The sequence below is a fragment of the Pseudopipra pipra genome, chromosome Z (assembly GCF_036250125.1).
Source record: "Pseudopipra pipra isolate bDixPip1 chromosome Z, bDixPip1.hap1, whole genome shotgun sequence".
NCBI classification, from domain to species: domain Eukaryota; kingdom Metazoa; phylum Chordata; class Aves; order Passeriformes; family Pipridae; genus Pseudopipra; species Pseudopipra pipra.
This window is the reverse complement of record NC_087581.1, coordinates 12,762,748-12,782,847: the sequence shown is the minus strand read 5'-3', so window position 1 is coordinate 12,782,847 and position 20,100 is coordinate 12,762,748. Positions and strand designations below refer to the sequence as shown.

Below are 20,100 nucleotides of genomic sequence, written 5' to 3'. Positions count from 1 at the left end.
TAACAACATCCTTGTACTGTTCCTGAGTTTCCTGCCCCTTCTTCTAAGGGTCATAAATCCTCTTTTATTTTTTTCCCCTGAGTCCTAGTTAAAGCTCTCTGTTCAGCCTGGCCAGTCTTCTTCCCCACTGCCAGCTAAGAGCTGAGAAGAGCATCTCACTGATACATCTCACATCAGAATAACAGGTTACACATGTACTAGTACAGCATCTGGCATGGACAGCATATCTACATACTGTGAAGCTGGTTTAGCTCCCAAAGCAAGAGGCCCATACAACTCATTGGAAATGTTCCCTGCCCATGCCTAGCAGCTACCTAGGAGAGTCCAGATCAGGGGCTGGTCTGGCAGGTCAATAATTCAAATATTTGAGCTCGAACAATAAAAACAAGCCCTGGAGGAGATGATTTTTCTGTTATAGATAATACTTTGGTTTCTCTGCATACCCATATCTTTCATCTTTCATTGTCCAAAGTTCTCTTTAAGACACATTTCTAGCAGTTCTTTCAAAGACTGAGCAAATTAGACTTTATTATATTCGCTAATGTGAGAGAAGCACATTTTAGTATTACTCATCTTACCTAACTTCAATAGTCACAGTTAGACAATCTAACTAACAAGCCAGAGAGCAAAAATCACCTAAAGGGTGATTTGTTCCATCCTTTCTTAACAATTTTTTTTTCAATGAGGATTACATCACTCCCTGGAGGGAGCTAAGTCCCTACTGAAACAGAGCCCATCTTTCTGAGGAAAGTAACTCTTGAACTTAAGTCATGGATTTAGAGAGAAAACTGTAAGTTGTTATCGCAGTATTTGCAGTGTTTTATGATACAGCTTTATTTGCAGACTGCAGACTCACTTTATGACAACTTTTGTTTTGAAGCATAACAACAAAAGGGGCAATTATGTTTGAAAAATTAAGAGGCAGCAACTGTTTGATGAAAAGCCATTACTGCTTAATGTATTAGAACTTTCAGAAAGAGAATTAATTAAGTCTGTAAAATAACCTGTCACTGTACTACAAAAACATGCTTCGAGATACAATGTGAAGGGCTGTGAGAAGAGCAATACCACTAGATGTCGCCATCCTTCCACCCAAAATTCATCAGCAACTGGCCTCATAAAATCTGAAGTCATGATTTGCCAGCTCTGTTGCTTTATATTGCAATCAAAAGTTATGTGGTATCATTTGTTTCTGATGGCATTGTATTTAGATCGTTCTAAAATCCTAATTCTCAGGTGAAAACCCGGTTTTGGGGTTGAGGCTAGCCCAGATTCATGAATCTAAGTGGAAACACTGATGGTTAAGTTTACCCAATAATGCTACTGCAGCTCAGTCCAGCTGGCAGTGCACTGTTGGAGAGTATGAAGTCAAGATCCTATTCCCATCTCTTCTACTGATGTACTGTATGACTTTGGCAAGCCATTTCACCTTAGCTTTTCTGTTTTCAGTTTACTATAAACACTAGTTTCCTCCATGCAGGAACTAAGCCCAGAAATGTTGTTTGTTGGAACATCTTTATCTTAATTCAGTGACAGGTATTGCACAAATGGTCTGAAAAAAATAGTCATATAGATCCAGCTGAGAAAAATGCTGGAGGAGGAGATCCACTCCCTAATCTAGACTTACTTATTATCCCCCATACCGAGCAATCACTGAAACCTTCCTGGAGTCAGAGCTGGGATTAGAGGACTTGTTGGATGTACTTAGTACAGGATATCTGAAGTCATCGGTTCCTGCTCCCTCTCATATTATTCAATGAATAACATTGCATTCAGGTTTAAGTTTGTAATGTCATATCGGATAGAGATAGGAGCTGAATTCAATTAATCTCCTGGATAGGCCAGTCATCTTTTATCTGCTCTGATCCAGGGTGGAGTTTCCTACTTATTTTTTTTCACACTGTCTTTCACAGAAATACAGTTAAGTGGAACTTTATAAAAATGCCTCATTGACAGGATCTCTATTTTCTCATAGATAGATCCACTCATTTGGAACTTAAGGGGAAATACTTACTCTCATCTTTAACAGGACAAGGGAGCAAATGCAACCTTCCCTGCATTTGAATTTTCTCCTGTCTTATTCCGTGAGGTGCTTTTATGCTTCAAAGACAAATGCACAGAATAACTGCACAATGTCCACAACAGAAAAGACCATAGCTAAGGTAAAATTAAGTACATATATTCCAACCCCAGAACCAACTAAATATATTCAAAATGGATCTACTAAGCTCTCATTTTCCCACTGGCAGTCCGCTCTGACTCCTGCAGTAATCCTCTCCTTGAGATGAGCTCCTATATTATCAGGTATGAGCAGGTAAGACCCCAAACATGAAAGGCTCCTTTCACATTCTGATGGGAATACCATATTTTGGATTTGAAGAAGAAAAGGATTTTTTTAGGCTAATGGCCTGTTCCATTACCACTGCAGGATGAATTACTAGAAAGACAAAAACTGACTGATGAGGAAAAGTACAAAGGTTACTATAAAAAGAACATAAACTGTCAGCCCTAATAGGGATAGTGATTATATTTAATTACATATTTAAATGTTGAACAGCTTGACTTAGATATGCTTGTGTCTATCAGTATATGTTACCAATGAAAGGCTGTGCCAAACACTTTTCTTCATCCTGTCAGCACACTAGGTGACAACACAAAATAGTAGTCCACACTATTTCCCACAGGCTGTTCAGTTTGGAATGAGGCACAGGATGGAAGACAATGCACAGAGTGCAGAAAAAGCAGCAATAAACCTGAATAAGATTTCACATACTTTAGTTTAAAATAGGCACCATGTAAGTACAATCCCAACCCATCACGCATAATTTTCTTGCAAACAGACAGGTCTAGTGTTTTACACTCTGAAACGAACAAAGCAATAATTTTTATTTTCCAGTATTAGATTTTAAATGTGTTTGTAAAACTATAACAACAGGGATACTTTCAAAATAGAGGAACTCCATAGTTTTTTGTGACAAAGTTCATGAACATACACATAGGAGGTTTTAGATGAGAATGAAGGATGCAAATTGACATTTTATGAGTTTTTTTCAAGAAATCATAAACTTCAAATGAGCTCCTAAAACCATCATCTAAGATGTTCAATGGGCAGCCGTAGGGTTAACCAAAGAAACATTAACTATTTTTACTTTTTGCAGTTTTAAAGTTTACTTATATTGTATTTTATGTAGTCATTTGAAGGAGAGCTTTGGTAAAATAAATCTCATCAATTTATTAGTATCTACACCTAAGCAGGTATTTACATTAGCTAAATTGTCCAGACTACCTGTATAATCCAAGGATATTTGGTAAACAGAGTCAGTGTGGTCTAGAAGGCAATTTCTCTCTCTTTGGAGTAGACACCTACTGAGTAAGCTCTCAGCTATTCTCTGAAATGGGGAATTGTGTGTCCAGCCACCATAACAGACATGGTAGACATCAGAGTTGAATCCATCCCTGATCACTTACACAGATAGTATCATTTCCTCAACAACATATCAGGGTTGGACAAAGCTGGCTAAAGGTACTTTAGCAGTGTAGGCAAACTCGACCATTACTGTGACATGACTAAGGCTATTTTTTCTGACACAGAAATGAGGCAGTACTTCGCTTTCTGGAGGAAATGCTCTGGTCCTATGACATAATCTCCTTTGCATGCCCCTGCCCCTCTCACAGCCATCCCAGCAGCAGCTGGCTTACTTTGGGGTTGTGATTTATCTACAGCAAGAATATGGATGGGTCATTGTTCCTGCAGCAAGTGTGCAGCTCTGGGCCTTTATAGTGCTGAGGTACAACCCACTGCTATAGGAAGCAATGAAAAGTCTGCATTTTCATTCAGAATATTCTGAAGTAGATTTGTGCATCATTCAGGTTTCTGAAAAGACTGTTTTCATTAGTTAGTTACTAACTAATAGCAAGTATTTAGATAAAACAGATTGCAGCTACCAAAACTGAAGGGATAATTAAAAAAGCAACTTTGTTTTCTGTCTGGATTTTGAGACATTGGAGTCACTCACAACGCATTTTTTTAATAGTTCTCCACAATTATATGAGACAGAAACTTCCTGTAAAACACTTATTTTTCCTCAAAAGAAAAAAAAATTAATATTTTGATGCCAGTCCAGAATGGGAATGAGTTTCAACAAATCAAAATTTCCTGTTGGAAAATGTATCTCTTTTCCCCTAAATTTGGGCCTTTACTAGAATGACACCTGAAATGTTGTGATCTCTAATATACTTCCTTATGCCTTCACTGTACCTTTCTTTTCGTCTAGCAATTTGCTCTTTATCTCATTCATTTTTCCAGTTTTCTTCTTCTCAGATGTTAAATTAAACACTAAGCCTGATTTGCTTTTTTCATTCACACATTTCTTTCATAAAAATAAGATGCTTTTAAAATCCTGCTTCTGTCATACATGGCCTGTTATGTATCAACAAATTGTATTTTTGTTTGATTCCAGAAAAAGTGGAGTCAGCAGTTGGAACCAGACAATGTCCTTCATTTTTCTGTTTTTATTTGACAGCATGGTGTACAGGGTAGAATATTTATAGCATTTATTGTTCTTATATTTCTCTTCCACACCAAAGTATCTCCATTTCAAATTAACTGTTTGGTTTAGGGCTTTAATCTAAAAAAATACATATTCTCTTGTGATTACTTTAGTTCTACTCTAATTTTACTTTCTATTCCTTAACAAAATCTAACTCTGTCCTCCAAGATGTATCTTTCTCTGGATTTCAGAATACCTTTAAAAATTTAATTCCAAAAATGCTTTTGAAAAGCCCAGCTTCCCTCAGTTTTACTTTCTGAGTGTCTAAGCTCCCAGTTTTCCCATTCAAACAGAAGGAAATACAGCTATAGTCAGGGTGGACGGAAAGCCTGGACTTCCTCACTACTATGAGCATGTCTAAACTTATCCTTTGACATAGATATCTTACTTTTCAGCACAAAGTCAGTAGATAGTGTTAAAATACCGGCAGTAACCTGTACCTGGACTTACTTCTTACAACAGGGAGGGCAGAGTAATGGTAGAACACACACACTGAGATCTGTAGAGTCAAAGGCTTTGTATTTCATAGAATCACAGAATCATTTAGGTTGGAAAAGCTCTCTAAGATCAGCAAGTCCAACTGTTAACCCAGCACTGCCAAATGCACCACTAAATCATGTCCCCAAGAGCCACATCTACATACCTTTACCTCCAGGGATGGTGATTCCACCACTTCCCTGAGGAGCCTGGTAAAATACTTGACAATCCTTTTTCCTAATATCCATTGTTAGCCTCCAGTGGTGCAACTCTGCAGTCTCATCGTTCCTCTCATCCTGTCGCTTGTTACCAGGAAGAGGAGGCCAACTCCCACCTCATTAAAACATAGGTTTGGGTAATTATAGAGAACAATAAGGACTCTTCGCAGTCTCTTTTTCTCCAGGCTAAACAATCCCAGCTTGTTTAGCTGAAAATGAACCTTACCCACCTTTGCAACCAACATTAGCCCAGTTCTTGCCTACTACAACATTTTAACAAGGCTCTTCTGCCTGTACGGCTGACTCCTTCCTTTTTTCTGATTTCACTGCCTCCTCTTCATCTGGAAGTGGAGCAAGGCGTATGAAGTGGAGCTGCATGACACACCAGGTGTGTTCTCCAAGCAGCAGTCTATTCCCACATCATCACCTACCAGCAAAGGTCTGTAGATTCTGAGTCTTTCTGTCCCTGTGTCCTGAGCAAGCATGGTCATTCTGGGGACCTCAGTGTGTAAAGAATTCAAGTATTTAATATTCATGTTAATGCACACATGCTTAAAGTTAGGTAGTTTACAGAATCAGGATCTAATTCTGGCAAAGAACTATGTTTTGGCAGTATAAGTTCTTCCTCCCAAAGAGCTATATAAAGTCTCTCTGCAGGCCTAGATTCTAAAATACTAGGGCCGATACCATCCCTGGAATTACACTGTTAAGCTTCCAAAAACACTTCTGCAGAGAAAACAGACTGTAAGCCAAACAGATGATTTTGATTATTAAGAATATGTTCCTAAAAGTAAAGTTATAGAGACTCTTAAAAAGTGCTACAGTGTTCTTAACTACAAAAACAAAATGTGAAATAAAGATAATACCCACATAAGGTTACAAATTACCTGACAGGTTTTTCAAAAGAAAATAGAGAAATGCTGAGGGGCAGTACCCATAATTATGTTTTGCCTTCACCATCTACATTATGGAAACATTTTTGGAGATTGAATTACGTGAGAGAGTCAAATCACCCTAATTTAGAAATAAGCATGAGATTAAACAAGCTTTCTGTAAAAGCCTGTTAAAAGAATAGCCTTCATTTCTTCTGTTCTCATCCCCTTTTGTTATCTCTGCTTCACATTCTCAGCACCTTCGAGATGTGCATTCATGTGTGCATCTGTGTGTGCAAGTTTTCATTGTTATGAGGGCTGCTGTTTGTGAGGCACTAGTTTTTATGAATAAAGGAGTCAAGAGTTCATGTGCCAGCCCATCATCTTCCTCCTTGTAATAAAATTAGTTTAAAAAACATGGCACTTCAAAAGAACCTAAATTAGGATTGTGTTTATATGGTCTTTCAGATTTCAGGTTGTTTTGCGGGGAGAATGGGAACAGAGTTCTATTTAGTTGCAACTATTTGTTTTACATTTCACTGAAAACTTGCAGAAGGCTCTAAGAACTGAAGGGCAATAAAAAAAAAAGACATAAAAATAACAAGAATAATGAGAAAATCACAGGCTTTCACAATTCTTTCTCCTTAATTTCTTCCCTTGCTCCAGGATGTTTTCCTTTTTTGATTAGCCTGTTTTTCCTTGTGTTTACCTCAGAGATGTACACAACCACATTAGTGCTGCCATGCCGTCTCTTTGCTGCTGCCAGTCCCCTCCCACCTTCCAACATGAACTCTCACAGTTTGCCGATAGCAGCCTCTTTTCTCCTTCTCCCTCTTTCTTCCAAGTATTCTCAAGTTTTATGGGGAAAAAAAAAGCTTTTTAGTGCTTCATTTTATTTTCCCCTATACATTCTAATAACAACTAATCAATTGAGCCCCTAGGGAAACTGTCATATTTCCTAGTTTTTCTGATTCTTGTATGGCAGTAGAGTATAAATATCTGTGATTTAAAAGGCTGTTCAAGAGAGCTATGGACATGATCTGAAAATGGATGGGTAAGTTCACAAACTGAGGCATCAAGAAAGTTGAGCTTCTATCTGAATTGATGCGTGAAGGGTCATAGTTTGGGGTTAGCATGACCCAGTTCTGCATCACTTACATCCTGGAGCACCACTTCACTGACAAATGCAGACAAGCCTTCTATCAATACCCCAAAACTGGAAGTACTGGAGACATTTACACAAGCTAGCATAAGCGATTTCCAAATACAGTCTGCAAATGTCAGTCCAACACTTCACCTGAACTAATGTTCTTGTCCAATGGCTTGCTATCTTGGATGCCTCAGCGCACTAACACATCTGGACTCCATCTGGATCCAGTTGCCTATTTTCACAGGAGTCTAGATTTGGTACAGCTGTGTGGCCAGAGACCTCAAATCTCTGCTAGATAAGACCTGTTTTCCCTTGAGACTGAGCCCTAAATCCATTCGTCTTCTGAGCAGAAATATCCAGAGGTGTTGGGGGAAAGAAAGGTGTACAAGAGACTTTTCCCCTTGGAGAGGTAAGGGAAGGGCATACAGAGCAGCAAGAATAAGGGAGAGACAAGCAAAGAGCAATAATCTGTGAAGAAAGCCTCAGTGGCAGACAGGAATTGTCTGCTAGCTCCTGATGCTCCTTGTTGTCATTCAGAAAAATACAAGCATAATATTTGAAATTATGGCAAGCCCTTGATTTTGAAAAAGAAAATTAACTCTGACTTTTGCACACTCACACAGAAAAAACTGTAGTTTATGTTTAATTATGGGGTTTTGGTGTGGGTTTTTTTGTTTGTTTCCAAGGGAACAGAACATATAGTGATTGAAAGCACATGGTGCTAAATTAATGTCCTGGAGAAATCCCAAGTGGCTTAATGTCATGCAGCCTAATTTAATTTGCATTAATAGTACAGTTTGCCAAAAAGCATTGCTGATAGTGTGAGATTTGGTGTGTATGTGCTACTGCAAAAAGTAAAGGGATATTGTATCAATGTTTTAGTGTACTTTGTCCACTGACTCGCAAAATATATCCAGGGTCCAGATCCATGGAATTATTTATGTGCCTAAATGCCACTGTCACGTTGAGACAGGGTCTATCTTGCTATATGGGGAGGTGTCTGTGTTTTGAATAATGTTAGAGAAGTGTAACAGAGACATTTTAGATGTTTGTTACAATGAATTAATCCTAGATATGCTACAGATTCTAATGGTGTTTCCTATACTTCCAGCAGTCTAAAATATGAAACTGGTGTTCTCTCTAAAACCAGAATGAAGTAAGAGTTTCCACTGCACAGCATGATAACAACAGCATAGCCTCCAAAGGTTATAGATTAATAGAAAAGTCATGTGTTAAAATTAGGATCAGGAGAGAAGCTGTTAAGGTCACCCTTAATGTGCTGTGATGGTGACAGGGGAACCTCTAACCTCAGTGACACATAAAAATACCTGCACAGCTCAGAAGCTTTAAGATTCACAACTGCTGCTTGTAGAAGTAAACATAACTTGTGATATCTGGTGACTTCTTCTTCAGAGTATGAGGACAAGAATAAATACACAGTTCAAGCAAATAGGCAAAAGTCAAGAAACAAATAATATTCAATAAGCAATGTCCATCAGGTAAAACAAGAAACCATAAGGGCATTGATACTAGGGGGAAGAACAAGGAAAAAAAGGCCTGTTACCTTGCAAAGGATCAGAATTATCAGAGAGAATTTGATAAAGAGGACCATAACATTTAATATTTTTTGCACTAGTTTTCATTACCAAATGATGTTTTCACAATTAATGACATCAACAGAGAAAAATTCTCAGCTTTAAGTGGGAATAGACCATCTTAAATACGTTATCAGGAATTCTTAAATTTCATTTGTTGTTACTGAAGAGCCACCAAACACAACTTAGCAGCCATTAGTAGTTATCTGTAAATAAATTGAAGTGAATGTATGAAAAGAAGGGAAATATAGTACTGGTCTTTAAAAGATGGGAAAACAACATGTGGAATTATAGGGTTTCTGCTTCAGTTAAATTCCTAGAAAAATACTGGAGCAAATAAAAAAGCTAGTCATGGTCATCTACATGAAAACATAGAAAATACTAATAATCTGTTTGGGTTTATCAAGAGCAAAAAGCCAGGGGTGTGACACGAAAGAAAATAGATGTCATACACTTGTACTTCATCTGAGTTTCTTTAGAATCACTGATGACTTAGATGATGATATATGCAAAACTGTGAATAGGGTAGGAGCGAGAACGCAGCCTTGTTTTACACCATTCTTAATTAAAAAGGGCTCAGAAAGTGTGTTGCCATCTCTGACTTGGCCGTGCTGATCCTCATGGAGTGAGATGATCATTTTAAGGAACTTGGGGGGACAACCTAAACATTCCAAAATCTGCCACAGACCTTTTCTGCTCACAGTATCAAAAGCCTTGGTGAGGTCGACAAAGGTTACATAAAGACCTTTGTTGTGTTCCCTACACTTCTCTTGCAGTTGTCTGAGAACAAATACCATGTCTGTGGTACTCCTGTTGTCTCTGAAACCACACTGACTTTCAGGTAGAATTCCTCCTGCTATAGTGGGCATTAGTCTGTTCAAGAGTATTCTTGCCAGGATTTTGCCAGCAATGGAAGAAAAGATACAAGGACTCCCTGAAACATCATCTCAGCCTTGGCCATATTGATCACCATAACTGGTCTACTCTGGCCTCCAGTCGGCAGGCCTGGAGACACACCATCTATAACGCAGCTGTCTCCTTTGAGAACACACGCAGGATCACTCTTGAGGAGAAAAGGCAACGCAAAAAGAACCGTGTCTTGCAGAATATACCACCTAAGGACTCTTTCTGCTGTGCCTTTTGCAATCGGATATGTCTGTCTCGTTTTGGCCTCATGAGCCACCAGCGTGTAACAAATGTGGATAGAGCCTTCCCAAATCTTCATTCGCGAAGCCTAGCCGTGATATGCAAAACAATCCTATTCAATAGAGACAAGTCTGAAGCTTTGCATGCAAACTATAATAATTCATTACCTGAATAGAAGACAGGCAACAACAGGAAAGCAGTTCTGCAAAAAAAACTATTGGAGGAGAGAGGGATTGACAGAGGATTCATCAGTGTTACAGTACTGTGTGCAGTTTCTAAACTCCTGACATGAACATATTTTTGAGCAATGCAGAAATAGATTGGCTGTAGTGATGGTTGAGTTTTTGTCAGTCCTTGAAAACAGAGCAGACAGACTTCTGTCATGAACACCTATACCTATTTACCATACTGAGAAGTGCAAAGGAAAGGCAAAGTAAAGACCACATTCATGGGCCACAAATGTGTCTGGGAGAAGGAACATTGCTATTAAATAAAAAAATAAAAAAAAAAGAAAGAAGAAAAATTGACCTGTGATATTTAATATATTGCTTAAATGAAAGCTAGATATTGTGTGCTGCTCTAACTGGCCTTTGCCAGTCTGTGGCCAACCTGTTGCTGGGCCTGTGCAGGCTACTAATGCAGATTCTACTCAGGTATTATTGAATCCTGTACTCCCTGAGATGGGTGTCCTCATGCAGAAGCCCATGCTAGGAAAGAAAAGAACAAGGTCTCCCCTACATGTGGCCATGCTCGGAGCAATGCACACTGTGGTTACTACATGACAGGGGACGTGGCAGTAATTTGTGCTCTACTATTACTGTCTTCTGGCACAGAGTGCAAGAAATTATCTCCTCCTTACATTAAAAAAGCACGTCCATTGTTATGAAATATTTCTTTGTGACTCAGATCATAAATGTTAAACGTTCTTTTGTATTTCTTTCCAGCTCAGTGTTTTTCTTGGGACTAAATTCATTATTTTATTACTGGGGAGATACATGCAGTCTCCTGCGCAGTTGCAGGATACAGATCCAAAATGGATCAAAGACAAAGGTTTTGATCATTTGAAAATAGAACATTCTTTTAAAGCAGATTACAAGTAATTATGACATGTGGCACATGCATTGGAATTTTGCTGGCACAGGTCTCCATAAAAGCTCCATTAAAAAGCAAAACTAGAACTCAGCCTCTATAGTTTTTAATATAATGGTTCTCAGCTTCTACTGGACCTGTTTTATTATATTCCATAAAGGATTTTGCAAGCATGGCACAAATCAAAGGCAATATCTATCCCTTGAAAACAGTCACAAGTCAAGATGAATTCAGTTTACTGGGAAGTAGACCACAGTTGGAAGTTACAGCTTTAGTTCATTATGTCACCCAAGTTAAAGGCAGACATCCATTATGAAATGATTAGAATTTGTGGTCATCATGAATTAGACACTTATTCTGCAGTTTTAACAATCCATCAGGTAAGCTGCTGCTAGACTTGTATTTATCAGGTCACAAACCTTGTGGCATTCTGTCCTGAAGTAACTTCTAAAGCTTGCCTCCCTCAGAGAAAGCTCTAGTGGCACAATTGTAGTAGTGTTAATGCATTTTTGATGTAAGATTGTGCCTCACATCAGTGCATCCAATTCAGTCTTCCTATGTATTTCTTAGCATGATTAATAGTTTCTATAGCTTAGTGCCTTAGAACTCTAAACACTTCACTTTTTGCTAGCTCCTAATGTGATAGGATAATGATCCATCATAACGGATTGGCGTTTATGATGCCACAGCTGTGTGGTAGATGAGTTTGCAAAAATATTCAGCTCGTTAGTTTGATCCTAACTCCAGTAGTGAAGATCTCTGATTTCAGCTTAAAAAATGCCTGTTTGTATGTCAAGTAATATAAAATCTGTTGCATTTCAGTTCACACAAGGAATATTACCACCAGCAGCTATGGGTTAGACAACTTGTTCTTGAGACTCCTCTTAACTGGGCACTGAACTTAAACTCTTTGCCTTGCTTTTGCAGAAAACTACATGTCTCCCATGATCAGTGAGGGATCTCAGGGAGACTTATTCATATAGCTGGCTAAACTACATGCCTCAAGTGGGTATGAATCCCTCCAGCTTTCTAATTGAGAAGGCCTGAAGCTGGAGGAAGGGACCCATTCGTTTTTTTCCATAAATTTCTGTGTCTATCCTTTTGGCATTGTAAAGAAGGTTAAGGCTATTTCCTTCCATAAGTCACTGGCAGAGCTTGGAAAGTCAGACACTTAAATGAGCTGTCTTTTGATTCATCCCATGATGATTTAGACCCACAGTATTCCCCTCCCCTCCCTATTTTCTCTGAATCCAAATTTTTTTCCCATTTGCCAGAATATACTCATGAGGAGCTCAAAGCAGTGCTCTTATTAGGATTATTAACTTCCATTTCAGGAACTTAGCAACAACATTCCTTCTACCCCCTCACTATGCTCTCTATCCAATTAGTTCCATGTTATTATTTTTCCAAGTTTTATAAGGTTCAATCTCTATTAGAAGCTTCATGGAAAGGAAAATCTCAAATGCATGAACTGTGCCACATGTTAGAAGCCAGAAATATTGTTTTAATAGTCCCTTTTTTTAAAAAGTTGAAGTATGATAAAACTTGGATTAGTGCTTGTATCCAAGAGAAATTACAGTAGTGCTTGTACCCAAGAAGTAGACTTTTCTGTGAGTTAATCTGCTTTCACCTTTTCTTCGCTACACTCACCTGATCAAATTTGCCAACAGTATTTTCCCCTGAATAAGGATGTGATATGCTGTGCTCTGTCATAATCCTTTTCTCCTTCCCACAATTTATTCATGTGTTGCCTTCCCACATTACAGTCTTCTTGTACAATCTCCCTGAAAAAAGACTGTACATTTTTTACATTGCAAAGCATTTTTCATGTTAAAGGTGACTTAGAAATAATAATAATACTTAGGACTGCATGCAAACTGATATAAATGAGGAAAAATAGTCATAAATATTCCCAATAAATAAATATACTTAGATTTACCACATACCCAGGAAATGAGAGGAAAAAAAAATGTTATATGGCACAAAAACATTTCAGGCATTTCTGTATATATTGTTTGTTACCGTCACATGCACTTACCTAATCAAAGTCTATTGAAAAATTCATGTGGGCTTTGCAGGGCTTTGAACAAATCTCTCTGTTTTATTAATGTTAATTTTCGGGGGGAGTTTATAAAGCAATTTTTAAGTTTGCATACAGATAAAAGAATTCAAGAAGGTCAATTCTCTCTCAGGTCCACAGCATGCAGGTGGCAGATGGGCCAGTTCTTCCTGTGTTTGAGCATAAAATTTTTGTACAACATATTCTCTATATCTTATATGTTTTTTTACCTTCCTCTGTTTTAATTACTTTTATTGCTGACTGGTGTCTGTTCTGTCTGTTTTCTATGATCCCCAGAGAAATCCCACTTGAGTTCCTTGCAGGCTTGACCTACTCTTTACTATAAACCATGCTCCTGAGTTCTTGCACATTTGGCAAAACCACACATCTGCCCTCTTATTTCCTTCTGAATTTTGTGTACTTCAGTCAGCACAACTCATAGTTACATTTTCACAAAGAAAACAGACTTTACTTCTGCAGTTTCTCCTATAAACAAGATCACAGAGCTGAGGAACAACATTTGAGGGGGAAAAAAAAACCAAAACAAAAAAACTCCAAACAAACAAAAACTACTTCATGGGAATATTTAATGTTGTTGTGAATGACCAGGGCAGTAAGTGGAAAAAGTAGCTGACCATGTTTATTTTTCACAGTAGTAAAGTTCATCTCTGAAAAATAATATAATGGGTAGGTGTCCATTACATTAAAAAAAACAAAACCAAAACCAAACAAAGCAACAAAATAAACCAACCAACCAAAAAAAAAAAAAAAAAAAAGGCAGCCTATTAGTAAATAATTAAAAATAGGTGCAGACATTTCCATAGGAGGAGTTATAGCCATGATTAACCATTAGTGCATATTCAGCTCCCCAACTCCTAAGCAGGCAGAGAGCACTTATCTACAATGATACTAACAAGTATCATATATATATATATATATAATATACATATGATATGTAATCATACTATTACATATCATACTAGTACAAAGCTTTCGGAACTGTCTGAGTCTGAGCTTTTAAAGCAACCTATTGGTATAATTCCATGAATTTTCAGTAAGCAATTTGAAGCAATATAAAGAAGAAAAATTAATATAGTGGAATATTTTAAGGTTCTGACATTAGGTTTCATTTCACAGTGGGATAAGAAAATGCAAGATGTTTTAAATAAGTATTATTTTGAAATGAATGCACAATAGAAATGTTTCACCAATAATAATTGTGTAGGCGTATTACAGTAACTGCTTATAAATCTTAAATACTAAATAGAGCAAACACTGACTGTCCAAAAGACAAACCACAGCTAAAATATTATATCATAAAAAAATAAGTTTGTTTCTCATTATGGAACATATTTTGGTGTTCCCACTACTAAAAATTGGATAAAATATTATAATCATTTACCTTGAGTTGGCAGTACATTGTTCTGGAAAGTTTGTAAAGACATCTGCCAGACATTTCTCTATTATCGAGACTCTCACAATAATATTTTGTATGTTCTTCAAAAAGTTTGGAATTTTCTTAATGTTTCTGGAATCTAAAATCCTGCCTTTTGGGAGCTAACTTTGTAAGTCAGTCTTGATAAAACATAAATCCGCTCACATCTGAAATAGTTCACTGGCCTTTGTTTTCGAACATGTGATATGTGCCTTATAAGCAAATTGAAGATTCACTGAATATATCAGATAAACAGACAGATAAACAAGGACCACTACAATTTCTGTGGATTTAGTTGCTCTGGTTATTGGGTCACAGGACAAATTTCTGATTCCTTCTTCTATACCAATTTATTTCTCCTAATTTGTGTATTTTATGCTCTTCCCATTCAGGGAGACACTCTTCCCACATAATTTTGGTTGTCCAAAAACTGTATGAAGTTTAAGCCTTCTAGTCTATGGACTATGAGAGAAATATCCAGAGGGCAGTTCACTGGTGCAATATGTGAAATGAAATGAAGAACCGGTCAGATACACACGTAAGTGTCACTCAACTACTTTGCTGGAAATCAGTTGTGTCCTTATACTCTCTTTTGAGTGTACTAACTTTGTCTGAGCTTCCAAGATAAATCCCACTGAGTCAGCAGGATCATTCCATCAGATTGAATCATGTTATATTTTGAGTGACTTTGCTGGTTAGAGCTACCTCAATCTCTAGAAAAACATTGGAAAATACTGTTAAAGATTTTTAAAGAAAAGCAAGATTAAGTAATGTAATGAAAATCTGTTTGGTCTTGGTTAAAATGGTACAAATGGTGTAGAATATGATGAAATTTCTGGTTTAAAATTTTACTGCCTTCCAACATTTTTCAGTCTTTATTAATCTGATCAAACTGGGTAAAAAAAAAACGGCTGACTTTCAGAAAGTTATAAAAAGTATGCAGACGTTTTGATTAGTTAGTTTTGTAGTAATTTGGATTATCATAAGCAAGTTCATAGTCAGTATTCCTTGGCATAAATGGCTTTTTCTCAGCCAGTGCACTTGAATCTGCTGCAGTCCACTTTGGAGCATCAGCTAACTGGGTTTGTTAATAATTAGTTTTGTAGTTCATTATTATTCATCATAGTGTAAGGTACTTTGGCAAAAAAAAAAAAAAAAAAAGAGGATAAGTGGAAAAAAGATATGACAGAACTTGTCTCTAGTTGATTGTCTCTCTAGTAGTGTACCTATAAACTGATCCAGAGCATTATGCTCATCTCCCTTAAGAAATAATTGTCAATTTGAGGTGCTTATGGTCTCAGCAGAAGAAATTTTTAATGGGGGAAGGCATACAAAGGCCTGCAAGTTTATCAGTGCTGATGCAAAAGTTGGTAATCTTTATCCACTGCCCTCCTCTCTGTCTTGGCTAGTAAAAGAAATGGATGTCAGTTTTCAAATCCTTTGAGAACAGTGTTGCGGGTTTTGTGTGGGTTTTTTTTTTGTTTTGTTTTTGTTTTAATTAAGCACAAGGAATTTATCGTATTTACATACAATAAGCCAACAACGAGCCAACATCTGGCACTGTCCTTCTTAAATATAATACTTTGATACTGGTTTTTCAATGTTGAAGCACAGGTGGTGTACTGACATAATGTATTCTCTTATGAGTAATACTGTTGACACTTGAAGGTGTTACTTTGCGTTGATAGTACTTGTTCAAAGCAGATGATCTGTTATGTTACAGGCACCATTGAATGCTAAGGTGCTGTACTTCTCTCAGCTCTGCTGATGAGGAGAAGTCAGTGAACACCAAGGAATTCAAATATCTCTTGCCTCAGCCCATATGAACACATAGCACAGTAAAGCGACATGCTGTAACCTTGAGACTTATACTATCTGCTTCTAGGAAAAGCTCTGTGGAGAAAAGAAAAATAGACAGAGAGAGGGCTGATGTTACAAACATACCAGAGGACCTCTTCACCTTTATGTACAAGCCAGTGACAGTAAAGCAGCTCTTTTACCTAGATTATGCCAAGAAACAGTTTCTCCTCTAAAATATCTTTCTTGTTCCTTTCAGTTCATTTACTGCAGAGTTTTCACTATATAAAATGGTGAGCATAGTTACTTGCGTGCTTGCTTTTGAATCAGATGGCTCAGCTACCTACATCTTCCACCCTGAGAAACAGAGAAGAAATTACTCGTATTCCTGTGCCCATTGAATAGTTCAAGCAATTAAATGACTGCAAAGGAAATAGTGACAAAACCTTTTTCTTTGACACAGATGCATCATGCAGCCACAGCCTCAAAAATGTCAGAAGTTCAGAACAAGCAGAAAAGATCACATCCAGCTCCACTCCAAGAGCAACAAGTATGCCCTGTTTGACCAGACAATTATAGGACCCCAGCTAGACGCTTCAGTCAACAGAGGTTGGACACATGTACATCTTTCCCTGCAGGTGCCTAAACTGCCAGAAGAAGGAGAAGGGTAGGCTGAGGGAGGAGACATCAAGAACAAATTAAAATGAACTCTAGCATGGGCTATGTGATAGATGTAATACATGCTGATCTTTAGCCATCACTCTAGGTAAACTGTAAATTGTTTGGAATATGATGATGATACTTGTATCCTGCAAATTTACAAACTAAAAGATTCATGTCATTCAATCAGGGGAAATCTGGAAGAAAAGTAGAAGCTGGTAATAAATGAATTATCCAAAAACTGGGTAATATAGGAAAATGAGATATTTTCAGACTTATAGATGCAGTATATTCAGTTACAGTGTGTGTGCTTTTAACACCAAGTCTGAAAAATCAAATAGGAAGCTTAAAAGATTTTTCAATTTATCGCTGCATTAGTAAAAAAAACAAAATCCAACAAACAACCCAAACACTCCACAACCTTTAAAATATTACAAACTGCATTGAAATATTTAGAAATATATATATATAAAATATATTTATGTGATTAGATAATCTCCTCAAGGTGAGCAAGAATGCCCATTAGAAGCTCTATATCAGAAAAAATAACTACTTTAAAATTATTCTACACAGTAAACACATTTTATAACATTCACTGAAGTAAAGACATATTTTAAAACTAGGTATTTTGCTATAAATGGCTTATATGAACAAATTTTCACCTAGAGTTTAACAAAGAATTTTGAATTGTGAGTTTGATAAGGCAACATTTATCCTATGCATCTTAGTCAGGCTAGATTCTATGCTGAATTACAACCTGAGAAGTCCCCATGGAAGGTGACTTCATTATGCAGGCTATAAACCAACACAGAACTTACTGTATTTAATTCAGGACATTAATGTAGCTTAAAGAGATGTTTTCATTTGCACAGATTTAACTTTGTTAGGGCAGGGCACCCAAAGATGAGATCAGCATTGAACTCTTTAATTTGAAAATATTGAAAGGAAAAACAACATTTACATCACAATTAGAGATTGTATTCCTTCATGTATTAGAAGAAAAAAACCAAGGTTAATTAAAAATCTTTTCATTCCTTAAAGAGCACCCAGAAGAGCAACATTTTGCTGTAAAACTAAATTAAATACCTTTAAATTAATATGCTGATTATTTAATATAATTAAAAAGAAATCAGACAAGATATGACAACAGAATTATTGGTTTCAGTCCTTTTCTGGTTGCATTGTTCTAGTACCTATCATTACTTTACAATGAAATTTCTTTAAGTAGTTCTACTATCATCTGTGTGTATATATATTGCAATGGAAAAAAAAGAAATTATTTAGGATTACTAAACAGGTAAATTTTGTAACACCAGGCAGTTCAAACCAAATGTGACTTTTTACAAAAGTAACCTTTGTAATTATAGTCTCGGATTTTTTTAAATCTTAGGATATAGAAAACTTGATTTTAAGATTTTATTCTATCGATAATTTCAAAATTACATTAAACCAAGATTTTCAATATGCCACAATTTGTTTATATGGTGTTTCAACATAGAGAGGTAATAAAAAAAATTACATTATTGCTCTTTGTGAATAGAGAAGGACTCGTGGGGGCTGTGATGGTATGTCTTGGCCACAGTGATCACGAAGTGGTTGTGTTTAACTTTTCAGTGTAATGAGAAAAAGAGGTCAACAGAGTTGTTACCCTGGATTTCAAGAGGACAAGGTTCAAGCTACTCAGGGAGCTACTTAGCAGTGTCCCAATGAAATCTGCCTCTGAGGGCTTCTGTGTCCATGACTGCTGATCAGTTCTTAAGAAGCACCTTTTAAAAGCATAGGACCAGGCAATTCCATCATGTTCAGCATCAGGCTGAACAGGAAACTTGTCTTGGAACTCAAGCAGAAAAGGAAATTATATGTGTGGAAGTAAGGTCAGGCTTTGCAGGAAAGTTACAGAGCTATGGTTCATATATGCAGGGAGAAGACATGAAAGACCAAAGCTCAGTTAAGAGTTGAGACTGGCCAGTGTTGTGTCACACAACAAGAAGGCCTTTTTAAAATACATTAATAGTAAAGGAAGTCTAAAGAAAAGGTTGGGAGATTACTTGCTGAAGATGATCACCTGGGAAATCAGGATGAAGAAAGAGTGAAGCCATTCAATGATTTTTTTCCCCCTCAGATTTTAATAACACTGACAGACCTTGGATTGCTTGGTCCTCTGAGCTGGAGGGACAGCCTGCCTCAGCATCATCATCACTATGGGATCAGAAGAATCTGCTCTGGCTGATTGAGGAGCACTCCCTCAATTTCTCCTTCACTGACCATGGTGTATGCAGGGCTCTTTCTTTCACATACCCTCAGTCCTCTCTCCTAGCTGCTCTTGTGCAGCAGATTTCAACCTTTCTTAAATATGTTATCTCAGAGGCATGCCAGCATCATCAGTTGGCTCAGTTTGGTCAGCAGCGTGTCTGTCTTGGAGTTGGCTGGTGCTGTGTTTGTCAGACACAGAGGCAGTTTCTGGCACCTTCTCACAGAAGCCACCCCTGCAGCACCTTTGCTACCACAACCTTGCCTCTCAAACACAATACATTAACGTAAGTGCTGCCAGAGAGCTGGTATCACTCCTACTCTCCCACCCCCCACTTCCAAGCACCAAGGCCAGGGTGCCCAAGCTCTTTGAGCAGCGGTCCTGGTGACCATTAGAAAAAAAAAATATTTAGGTACCATAAAAGCATCAGTATTTATTAGCTTAAGTGCTAATGATAGATATAACTCTGTTTATTACAGAGATAGTAGACATTACAGACAGTTGCACTAGGTCTCTTTCCAGTAATACTCATATGAGTTGGTAGTTTAAAACAATGGAGCCACAGCTCAGCTGATTACATATGGCTTTCTCGGTGAAGAGATGCAATTACAACGCCTAGTTGACCTTCTCTGTTTAGGAATCCTTGTGACAGGTTTTTAAATACAGAGTTTCAGAGGAGTGAAAGAATTAAAGAACTCAGACAAAGCAACTGTGTGATCATGATGAATGCCCTGGTGGAATGACTTCGAAAGTGTAAACTCTTGAACTGAGCATAGAAATTCTTTTAACTGTGGTTTGTAT

The 20,100-nt window shown here is 37.4% G+C and overlaps 1 long non-coding RNA gene across 1 annotated transcript; it reads left to right on the top strand.

Moving 5' to 3' along the window:
* The first annotated feature begins 206 nt into the window (after positions 1-206).
* LOC135407328 (uncharacterized) lies at positions 207-17,153 on the top strand. Its single transcript, XR_010426817.1, has 3 exons — positions 207-348; positions 14,984-15,129; positions 16,852-17,153. It is a non-coding gene; the product is annotated as an uncharacterized LOC135407328 (long non-coding RNA).
* Positions 17,154-20,100: the final 2,947 nt, after the last annotated feature.